Here is a 12,510-nt window from a genome sequence, read left to right on the forward strand (position 1 = left end):
TTCACCATAGTTTTCCACTTGGTCCCTCTCTCTGCTTGGCGGTAGATGTGCAAAATGTCAGATGATGCAGAGTGAACAATAGCATTTGATTACTTTGTAAAATGAATCAGACATATGTAGAAATGGGTTAAAAACATTTAATATTTATAACACAATGTGATCTGTTAACCTGTTAAATTCAAACCTACCTCAGTTAATGTGAGTCAAGCTTACTAGAGAAGATAGCAATCAAAGATCTATAATTCTACACACCTGATACTACCAACTACATATAGACATAAACATAGAAAAAAGTTTCCAAAGTGACTGAGTCTAATACGAAAGGAGATGAATACCCTAAAAAAGCCTGTAGGTGTGTGCATATCACACTATTTCTTGAGAACATGAACCTGATACCCTCTATTCACTCAGACATTTATCCCTAGGTCACTGACATAAGACAGTGCATGTTCAAGGTAAGTGCTGTACCGAGCTCTATGTCTACATCACCTTGCTTCTGGTGTTATTTCCCTCGGTGCTGTTCTCAGAAGATAGTCGGAGTTACGGTACGGTTTGAATCACAGATAAGGTGTACAACTTTCATCTTCAATATATATTGAATGTAGTCTGAAATGTATACCAAATGGCAAAACAGAAAACCACATCATAAGAAAGAAACTTTGTCAATTAGCTTACTCACAACCAAGAATTAAAAAAAAATTCCAGCTGATAAATGGTCATGCATCTCCATTTATTCAACCTATACTTCTGAATATTCTTTCTTCTAATTTTATACTTTAATCTAGAAAGTGGAAGCTATGTTTGAATTGTATCTAAAGTAAGAACGATTAAGCTCTAAATAAGATTCTGAGGGATAGATCTGAGGAAAATCCATAGTGGATCTTGGGTGATCAATGTGTGTGACTCACACAGTTCAACACTTAAGCTTTCCTTTGTTTATTCACTGTTCTTTCCTACACTAAGCTTCTATATTATAAATCTTTGAAGATATATTGAATAGGGTTCATTAGTCCAGGTAGGTAGGTCAAACTGTGAAAGTAAACAACTTGGTGATTTCAATGCAGAAGCACAGCAAAGGTGTGCTTCTTGCCTATAGAATACTAATCAAGCTTTCAAGGGAGAATTACCTTCCCCAAGGAATGTGTCCTTTGTACAGCTAGTCATTGTACTAGACTGATGTTGTGCCATAGAGTTTAACTATACCAACAGAAAGATGTGGCATCCTGTCTATCAAAGCAAACTAGGAGAATATGGAAGAATGCATGGGCTTTCCACAGAGCATCTCTGTCCTCTCCCCTTTGGCAAGCATGACCCACAGCAAAGGGACAGGGGTATTTACTCTCCTTATGTTCCTGGAACCAGATTTGAGAGAAGTCTGTGTTACTATCTTTATAATCTCAAAGGAACAATTTCACTCACGCTAGAAAAATTCTAGCTCTCAGGTTTTAATTTTACCCCCTCATAATCCCCAGGTGCTCTGTTGACACAAAGGCAGGGAGCAGAGAAACAGCATTTCCTTTTGTTTGTGCTGAACAGAAGGGCACAGTGGCTGGTGTTTCCAGGTCATGATTTATTGGTTCCTCTGAAGCACTGCAATGCTGTATTCTTCCAGGACACTCAGCAACACAGCAGGCCTTTTTAAGAATCCCAACTGGCTCCCAGGCTGAATACAAGAGGAGGAAAAGGCATCAGTTGAAATGGAAATCTGCTCACACCAAAAATAGACCTCTCATGAGGATTGTCTTGAAAAAGAACTCAGGGCTCAGTAGTTCTGGGTGACATATGTTGAATCATTTAAATTTTGTTTCTCTCGACAGTTTAGTCAAAAATAAAAGAATTTAAAACAGTGAAAAAAATAAAAGGATTTTAATGTTAAAAACTAGCTCAGGAATTTCTCCCAGACCAGGGTAGCCAAAGCATTGGTCAGCCCAAGCTGCTTTCCATTTCCTCTTCGTGTTTCTGACACATAATTTCACAAACTCTGTTACATGACAGTCCTGTAATACAGGCTATTTTTGTCCCACACCTCTTCCAAGTCATCTGGTTATCCTCTCAGGAAATGTGTATCTAACATTTTCTCTCTGTTCTTTCTATCATTAGGGCATTCAAGGTCCCCTTTCAAAGCTGTCGGCTCCCCAAGCCTTTCTCTATGCTTTGTAAGACACAGCCCTTTTCTCTGGGATCTCTGGTAAGTGGATGAGGACTTAATCACACACTGACCAGCTCAATAAATGTTGTAAGTATGGTGGCTGTGCCTTTTCAGAGAGGTCAATTGGTTCTTGACACACCATTTTGCCTTGGGACTTAGGAACAACAACGAGAGGCTATAGTGTAGGGGCACTTTGTTGGTTGTTTGGATTGACATGACTTTTCTGTTAACATGTTATGTAACACATTAACATGTGGCCTATGTCCTCTGGCCATCTCGGATGATTTCATTTCATCCATCTACTTAGAAATGGGTGCTAGGTCTGAGTCTTCATGGATCATGAAGCTAAGCCACAAGTCATACTGTTCCTTTTCCAGTTTGAGCTGGGAAAGTGTCTGAGGATTCCTATTCCTAATCCTTCACCTTCTCCTCTGTGATATTTCCACACTTCTTTGCTATGTTGCTTTCTTCAGTAGTGGAATATTGACCCTAATCTTGCCCACTTGTGCTCAAATGACAGAATTTGATCAGTGAGACTAGCAAGTACATCGTAAGAGGAGAATGTAGCCATGTTTGGTGGCTGGCTTAACATAGTTTTCTCTATAATCTGCCTTAGGAGGAACTTACTTTTTGTATTTGTCTGGTTTCACAATTGCCAGGTCCCACCTGACTGTCAAACAGTCCTTGAAAGGAAGAGTGAGGATTGAAAAATAATAGATATGAAAAATAGAGACATAAAGGATAACATCTAGTGTAACAGACATAAAAGAAAAAGACAGACAAAGAAAAGCACCAGGAGAACCCTGAGTTTATTCCTTATGGGCTTTTTATACACCAGCAAGGAGAGAGGCAAAAGACTGGGTTTTCTTCTCAGCTGTGTCATTTTATTTGGATATTTAAGCTCTTTGGGTCTCAGTTTTCTTATCTGAATAGGATCAGTTGTAAATTATACTTCATAAAATCATTGTAGAGAATTAATGTTTTAAGACAAATAGAATACATAGGATAGCACCAGAAATTAGTATGTTCTCAGCAGGCATTAGCTATTTTTATTATTATCATCATTATTTAACCAAAATTGAGGGCATGTAAGTCCACAGTATACTGCTGGGTACCCTGTGGAGAATTTTGATGAATATAAGACTTGGCTACTATGTCAAGAGAATATATAATATAATATAATATAATGTGTTAATTTTGTATCTTAAATTTTTCTGAGTTTGTTTACTCGTTCTAATAGTTGGAGATATTAATAATTATTGTCACACACTAACTGGTATATGAGCAAGCAAACATTAAAAAAGGAAACAACTCAACAAAATTTTATGAATCTCTAATCTTTAGATATAAAATTTCACCTGAAAATAAAGAGATACATAGGATTTTGTTTGTTTTCTATTGAGACAAGGTCTTCAGTAGCCTTTGCTTGCCCTCAAACTCACTGTGCAGCAGAGTCTGTCTTGAGCTCCTTACCCTCTGGCTTAAACCCCCAGCCCCAAAAGTCTGGGATTGCAGGCATGCATAGCCATGCCTAACTAAGATAATTTTACTTCTTTTCCAACATGGACACCTTTGTTTACTTTTCTTGCCTAAAACTTCTGGCCAAGACTTTCAGTATTATATTGAATAGAAGTGATCACAGTAGACTTTTTTTTTTTCATTTTTCTTAAAATGTCTTCAGGTTTCATATATTACATTTATTAAAATACTTTCCTTCTATTTCTTCTGTCATGAAATAGTGATGAATTTTGTCAGATTTTTTTTATTCATTGAAAATATTTTATAGACTGGACTATTAACATATTAGCTGATCTTCATATGTTAAAATAACCTTGCATCACTTGACCATGATTTGTAACCTTTTAAATGTGCTGTTGGGTTTGGTTTTCTATCTTTGATGACTTTTGCATGGATATTTGGTAGAATTTTGACCTATTACTTTTCTTTTTTTATGTCGTTTTTGTCTGGCTTTTATCTAAGGTTAATGCTGGCTTTACAATGTAAAATGGAAAGTGCTACTGACTCGTCAGTTTCTTTTTAAATAGCTTAAGATAATTGACACTAATTAATTATGCTTTAAATATTTGCTGAAGTAAAGGTCATAACTAATCCTGGGCTTTTCTATGTTTGGCATAAATAATTTTTATATGAAAATATATAGAGAAGTTGCTAACATATTGAACAATGAATATATATATATATATATATATATATATATATATATATATTCACATTTGCTCTATTAATTTGTTGTTTGGCAATCATCTTTCCATGTACATGCACAAATAAATACATGCATATAATCACAGTTTTTGTAGATCACTATAAAGTAGGTCATATATGTAATTGCTATGATAACTATATATTTGTAGAGTCTAAGGATGTATATTCTAAGAATAAAGACATTTTATGTAACTATAGTTAATCAAGGTTTGCAGACTATTATAGAACTATCTAATCTAAGATCATATATTTTACTTAATTATCCATCTCTTTAATTTCATTTAATATGAGACTGTTCCTCAGCCTACTTTTAGACTTGCTGTTGCATTTTCAGATAATCATCCTGGTCTTGGGAACATTTGAAGATTTTTTCACGACTATATCAGAGTTATACAGTCTTGCACAGAGTAGTACATTCTGTATAATTATTCTTCATCCAAATGGTTATCTAGTTATTCAGTTTATCCATATAGAGATAGGCTAATATTTCTGCAGCAAATACAAAAGTATATTAAAGATGCAAAATCATGCAACTACATTTTCCTCATCAAAGTTTGTGAATCACTGATGACTCTTACATGATCAGATGTTTCCCATAATGGTTTGAAAGTCATGATATCCTGATAGTAATCAATATTCTGAGTAGTGGCCATCCTTCTCTCTTATATTTTCAATGACTTTTCGAGCTATTTCTGGCACTCAGGGATTACTATGATTAAATAACTTGTTGCTTAAATGACACTATATTTGACCAGCAACAATTCATCAAAACTAGTGTCCATGTCCCTAAACTAACATAACATTGTGGGGGGATTTAAGCTATTTTTAATTTTATGCTTTCAAATAAGCCATCCTGGGTAGATTATTTTCTATGATTTTTCCTAAAATCTCATGAGTTTATGGATCAACTTTAGAACCGTTTCCTTCATTAATATTTTGTTATAATCATGGATGTAAGCATGTGGGCCTTTGTGGAAATTTGTTTATTAGTTACATAGATTTTATCTAAAAATTCTTCTCTGTAGAAATTGCCTTGGTGGATACCTTAGGTAGGGCTTTTTGCTGTGAAGAGACATCATGACCATGACAACTCTTATAAAGGAAAATATTTAATTGGGGCTGGCTTATAGGTTTAGAATTTTAGTTCATTATTATCATGGTAGAAAGCATGGTGGCATGCATACAGACATGGTACTGGAGAAGTACTGAAAATTCTACATCTGGATCAGCAGGAAGAGAGAGTGACATTGGGCTGGCTTGAGCTTCTGAAACCTCAAAGCCCACTCCAGTGACACACTTCCTCCAACAAGGCCACACTCACTCCAACAAGTCCCGAAGCCCCAACAATGCCACTTCCTATGAGTCTGTGGGGGCCACTTTCATCCAAACCACCACAGTAGACTTTAGACATCAGCCTCACTTCCTGGCCATAGACTTAGTGTTCCCTAAGCTTTGGGCTCAGTTGTTTTCTAAAGTTTGAGATCAGCTGATGCTTAAACTCAACATGTTACCAGGCAACAAAGACCTTGACTCACAGATTCTGAAAAGAACATATTCTGACCACGTTGCTTTGTGTGGAGAAGGAGATGAGAAATGAAAGAGAGTCATAGAGCTTGTATATTTTTAGCAAGCTTCTTGATAGCTCTACAGTTGTGGACCAAACTGTCCCTATCAGAGATGCGAGTTAGATGTGCTCTCTTACAGATTATCCCAGGGGAGCAAACAAGGGACAATAAAAGAAGTGACAAATCACTAAAACATCACTTTTTAAAAAATACTCCAGGTTATTATCTAAAGTTAAGAAACAAACCCATATGTGCCAGTCATTATTGGTGTATTATCTTCAGTATCAAGACAGCACACCCCAAACCAGTGCTATGAATATCTGCATCCTCTAAAGAATTTAGACAGTGGGGACATTTATTCCCTATAGTCAAGAATCCTCTTGGCTCGGAAGCAACCTGAATCAATAGTCAAAAAAGTCTTGAATTGGAATCTTGTGTCAAATGTACCAAAAGATCCTTCTCTATAAAATCTTGGCAGAAGCTGAGGCCTTGTTGCCCTATGGAGGGACTCAGGGTCTTGCTTAGCTGGTTCTCTGGAACCATCTGTTTGTTTCTTCCCTTGAGACTTTTGAGACCTCTGTTAATTATAATATGAATAAATAATGAATTGGAACACACATCCCTTTTCCTTTAGAAATTTGCTATATTCCAGGTATGCTGATTTGAAGTCTGAAAGCCAAGTTTATTACCTTTCTGACCTGCCTCCAACCAAATGACAACCTATCCCTGTAAAAGCTTCTACTTTTTCAGCAGTGTTTACAGCCCCATTCAAGAGCATCATGACCTCTACTTTGCATTCTCCTCTCTATTCATCACCATGCACACTATGCAGCCCCTTCCAACTCAGGTAGTGTTTTCTATATCCTCTCTGCCTTTCTTCCAGACCCCCTTCTCTGCCAGTTACTAGTGACACCCTGTGTCAAGAAATAGGTTGACAATGCATTGTCTGTTACCACAACTCTTGCCTTTGAACTTGCTTTCTGTCCGTTCAGATTCTCTCTATGAGCACGCCTGAATCTTGACATCTATGAAAATACAGATCAAGTGTTACATAAAGTCGAAGATTCCACACATTAAGACCAATTTGTTTTTTCTCCCATATTTCCTGGAGTATTTATTTGTGGTTATTTTTTCCCACATGCTATTTGCCATTTTATTACCGGGGAATACATCTAACTTTGACACTGTAGCATCAGGTGCTCTAAGAAAGGGAATGTATTTTATTTCCCTCTTTTCCCATCTCTTCACCATCTGCCATTCTGAAACATGATGGTCAATCTACAGCTTGTCCATGTCTGGCATGGTCCATAAAACATAGCTACAGAAAGCAATTTCTGCCCTAGAACATGGCATATCCTTCTGTATTTGTACACCAGATCTTGATTCTTGAATCCCCGTCTTTGTGCCTTTCCTTTGTTTTTCATGTCTCTCTCTCTCTCATCTAGTTTAGTGACCATTACCGCTTGTGCATTTAGCTTTTGTGTTTGTTTCTAGTTTGACTCCAACTCACCCCTCTTTGATTTCCCCTGAAGCCTGAATAAATAGAGCTTTCCTAAAACACATGCCTACTTCGAGGTTTATAAATGTGTGTGCTTTGTAGCCCATGGGAATACTCAACTCAGTTTGTTTTCAGCAAGTATTCAGACTATCAATATGATTTCGTTTCAAGCATCCTTTAAGAAAAGCAGAGTAGCAAGGAAAGTGAGAACTGGTCTAGTGCTAACTCTCCTGTAACTCTCCTTTGAGGAGAAGGCAATGAGTCTTAGACCTTCTCCTGAATTTCCTGGTGGAACACACACACACACACACACACACACAGAGAGAGAGAGAGACAGAGAGAGAGAGAGAGAGAGAGAGAGAGAGAGAGAGAGAGAGAGAGAGAGACAGAGACAGAGAGAGACAGAGTGAGAGACACAGAGAGAGAGAGGTTGGGGGAAAGACAACAGGATAGATATAGACAGCAGGACAGATCAGGATGTTCAGTGTATTTCTGCTGCCCATATTTTCCATCAATCTTTCTCCCATATTTAAGAAAGGAGATGTCTATCCTATTAAAATTTGGAACTATTGAGTACTCTGTAGTTGAAAATGCTAAAATATTCTTTTTCTGGTGTGAATAAAGCAGAGAATTTATTTTATATTACATTTAAAATTTCCATATGACCCCTCAAATGGTCCTTAGTTTTAGCTATTCTTCCCCTCACCCTCCTCTTACCTTCTCCTCCCCATTTGATTTTACCATTCCAGTTTCCAATCCATTTATCCATAACTTTCTATTATATTTTCCCTTTCTAGTGTGACCCAACCCTCCACTCATTTATCTGTGCATATTAGCTGTTAAGTTTTTGATAAGAAAGCTGCAATCCATACTGACAGCATCATTTCGACTTAACTCCATAGCTATCCAAAGAAGTTTCCAATATTTTATGTTATAAAAAATCTGTAATATATTATACTCAATGCCACAGCTAGTTTTTAGGCACATTGGGCTGTTGAGTACTTCATACTGCAACTGATAAACTTTAATTTTAATTTAATTTAGTAATAGGTGACCAAGCCTTATGATATTGGATAGTACAGATTTACAGAACAACAGAGAATAGGCAGCATATATTCAGAGGGCAAATTTTATATGCCAAGAGGATAATGTAGAAAAGTCCTAAGTATATTGTGAGTGCTTCAATTTTTGTTTTCCAGGATGCCTCTTCAGGAATAATTGTGCCCATTCCACTTAATAGACACTTGAATTTTTAGGCATGCCATTAATAAATAACTGAGCAATAATTTTAATCCTAGCATGTCTGAATCTTGAATCTTCTCTATGTGAGTTACACTCTCTGTTAATCCACAAAGAGGTCACTTTCTTATATTTCTCACTTTCCAAGCAGAAGTGTTTTAGTTGCAAAGCACTCTGCCAGTGGTAGTTGCAGATGATTTAGCAACTGATATTTTAGGCAGGGAAAACACATTCATTCTGGATGGAACTCTCTTAAACTTGAGAAGCTCTGAACTCTGACATCTCATTATTATCACAATTACAGCAGGAAAAGGAGCTTTAAAGCCAAACCCTAGCAATTACATGTACAAGGGTAAAAGTATCTATTAGTTAAAATGCATAACCCAGTTCAATTTTACTTAAGATGGTCATTAAGAAGAGGTCCTGTGATGCAAAAGTGAGGGTATGCCCATATGTTCAGATCTGGATGTCAAAGCCCCATGAATATGTTTTTAGTTCTTTCAGCCTGTCACAGATGTCTTCAGTAAATTATTGTGTGTGAGACATGGTATATCTCTGTGGTCTTACCAAAACACAAATAAGATTCTAGCTTGGTAATGTATTGATTTATTATATAACCACATGGCAAATGTATTTATTACAAGCTTAAAAAATGTCCCTCCCAAACTATTCAAGGCAAACTTTGTAGTTAGAACCAGCCAAATCAGAGGACAGAACTATAAGTTAGAGATTCTCAGCCATGTTTGTTAAGAAAACACATCTAGAATTAAGAATGACTATCTTTCCATTCCTAGTTGGATAATATTTTGCTTGTTGATTTGCCCATTCACCCATCTATGTTTGTACAGCAATATATTTTTTTATACTTTAAATCTGAGTTTATTGAAATATTTTTAAAACCCCCCCACAAAGGCAGACAAGTCCAGCTAACATTCTGTGCTTCTACAGAGGAATGAAGATTACAGCATGCTAAATCCAAATCTATGAATGATATACAGAATCACAGTACCATCCACCTGGGGCTTACACACTACAATTCATCAGAATTGCATTCTGTAACCAGATGCCAAATTATTGCACAAGTGTGTAGGCCTAGCACATTATCTCCAGGCAGCACAGTCCCCAGCCTCATTCTAGCTAGCATCAACGCCAGAAAGTAAGTACCAGATTTTAGTCACATGTATGGAATCAATAACAAACACTTAATTTACCTGTCTATCAACCTACTCTTGTTAGACATTGGCAGATGGACTAATTATTAACAGACATTATTATAATCACTGCAAACTCTTAGGACCTAAGAGTCACCTACAGCTGAAGCTTCATAGCAGCTTTGCAAAACTTTGTTGGTCCAATAGTAAAGTAAACACATTTCCTAATTGCCTTGTAATGACCTGACAGATCAGTCTTTAACTGATTTGACCTGTCTATAGCTCAACTCTATTATCTTCTTCCCTACTTGCTAGTTACATAATGTTTTACTTAGGCAGGGATTAAAGTCTCTTAAGGGGAACTAAGAAATGGGGGAACTAAGAAAACTGGGTGGTTCTGCCATCTTTCCTATTAAATGGTTCCTTTTCCCCAAAAAGCTGTTAAAACTGAAATAGCACATCCATTATAAGGAAGGCCATGCTGTCAATCTTTGTGAACTACTTCATCAGAAGATTCCGGGGTGCTTCTCTGGGGGAATATTTTCTTCCTGTCCACTTCAGATTGACTGATGCTCATCTGTTATAGACACAACTGAGGTTACAGGATCTTGCTGGCCTGAATGTGCTGAATGTGTAGACCAGACTGGCTTTGAACTCACTGAGCTGCACCTGTTTCTGCCTTCTGGGTGCCGCGACTGAGGCGTGGCTGCCACTCCTACCTGACCATATCCCTTTTGAAAGCAGTATTTTCCTGTATCCCAGAATCAGAGAAAACTACGGTTTCTAGATCCTCATTTGGAGGTGGCATGGTGGCATCTTTTATTTACTCCTGCTCTGGCATATATATCTCTTCATATTAGAGGAAGAAGTTGGTGTGGGCTGCTGATAGGCTCAGGTCACTCAGAAGGAAGTGTCAGAGGTCTGTGCATCTCTACTTTTTTGGGACAACATGACAGGTAGAGAAAGGGAACCGAAGATTTCATTTCTACCATCTTAAATGTCAAGAATATGAGAAGTAACAGGTTACTGCAGGGGCTGTGGATTCTGCCCCATACATTTTCCTATGGCTGAAGGGCATGGATTTCCTAGAGGAGAAGCTAAGGTTTCAGCTCCCCTGAAGACGGTACTGAGGGAACATAGTTCAGGCTTTCCAGCACCCTAAGAAAAATGGAGTCCCCTTCCAAAGCTAGACTGAGCACATGATTTTCCCCTTTCCTTCCTTTTTGACATGGCATTTTACATCCATGTGTTGACATGGTGTGTGTTACATTCCAAATTCTGTCCAAGATCCTGTAATCTCAGTTGTGTCTATAGCAATATATTTTTTTAATTTTCTGGTTTTACTATTTTTATTTTGAAATAATCACAGAGGCACAAGAAGTGTCATAGGGAAAAAAATGATCCTGTGAGTTTTTCACTCAATTTCCTCCTTGTAAACATTTTGCATGTTTATAGCACAATATTCAAATCAGGAAGTCAACATTAGTAAAATATGCAAAACATGTTCACACTCACAAGCACACGTGTATGACTTTATTGTAGTGCAATTCTTTGTAATCAACAGCATAATCAAAATACAAGAAAGTTCTTTTTAGCATGACTTCCCCATGTTGACGCCTTTATATCTATGCCCACTTCTTTATGTGATCTCTGTAAAGCTCAAACCTCTTCTCCATCATTCTAAAGTTCTTTTAGTAATATTACATAATGGAATTGTGCAATTATTTTATAGTAACTGTTTTCATTCAGCATAATTTCCTAAATGCTTATCCAACTTTATGTATATATTAATGGTGTTCCTTTTTCTTGCTGAGTGGTGTTTTAAGATATGAATGAATCAGTTCCTTTAATGATTCATCCATTTTAGGTTACTTAAAGATAAATGTGTATTCAAGAATTTCTGGGGATTCATTTTAGTAGAGTGACTCACAAAGTTTAGATGTGAAGACCCTATGCTTTAACTTTGTTGATTACAGACTAGGGTACAATTTCTAATAGTTCTCTTTTAGTGAAAAAAGAATTGGCATAAGGTGGACATTTAGAGTCTGAAGATGTGGCCATGATATTAGCTCTGGATGTTTGCAGATGCTTCTGAGAAAAGAGATCAAAAGTAAGATTCAGGGCTGGATAGGTAGCTCAGTGGTTAAGAGCACTGGCTGCTCTTCCAGAGGACCTGTGTTCAATTCCCAGCACCCACATGGCAGCTCACAACTGTCTATAACTCTGTTTCCGGGGGTTTCAATACCCTCATACAGACATACATGCAGGCAAAACAACAATGTACATAAGATACAAATAAATAAACTATTTTTTAAAGTAGGTTTCAAATCAGTTCCTGAATTTAAATCTTTTACCTCCAATTTCTAGATTGGCAGAACATAAACACTGTATTTTCCAGGGTGCACAGATCTTGTGGATGTTAAAGATCTTGTGAAAAGTAAGGAGTTCTGGAGATGGGGGATGGCATAATGTTATAAAGGAGACACAAAAGAAATGAGGGCACTAACTGGGGGTGGGGAGGGAGGGCAATACAGAGAGACCTGGGGGAAAACACCGAAAAATGTTTGGCAAAGCCATACAGAACCCTAGAATTTTAGAAACTTACTTAAAAATACTCAATATTATAGTATAGATAGAGAAAAATCACACACAGAGAGAGGGGGGGAGCATTTTAATGGAGCTGCC

At 37.1% G+C, this 12,510-nt stretch overlaps 1 long non-coding RNA gene across 1 annotated transcript in view; it reads left to right on the forward strand.

The window, feature by feature from the left end:
• Window positions 1-760: 760 nt before the first annotated feature.
• LOC119087898 overlaps window positions 761-12,510 on the forward strand; it is a 38,314-nt gene continuing 26,564 nt past the window's right edge. The window contains exon 1 of the long non-coding RNA XR_005091415.1: window positions 761-2,188. This is a non-coding gene — a long non-coding RNA (uncharacterized LOC119087898). The remainder of the gene's footprint in view (window positions 2,189-12,510) is intronic.

The sequence above is a fragment of the Peromyscus leucopus genome, chromosome 4 (genome assembly GCF_004664715.2).
Source record: "Peromyscus leucopus breed LL Stock chromosome 4, UCI_PerLeu_2.1, whole genome shotgun sequence".
Taxonomy (NCBI): Eukaryota; Metazoa; Chordata; class Mammalia; order Rodentia; family Cricetidae; genus Peromyscus; species Peromyscus leucopus.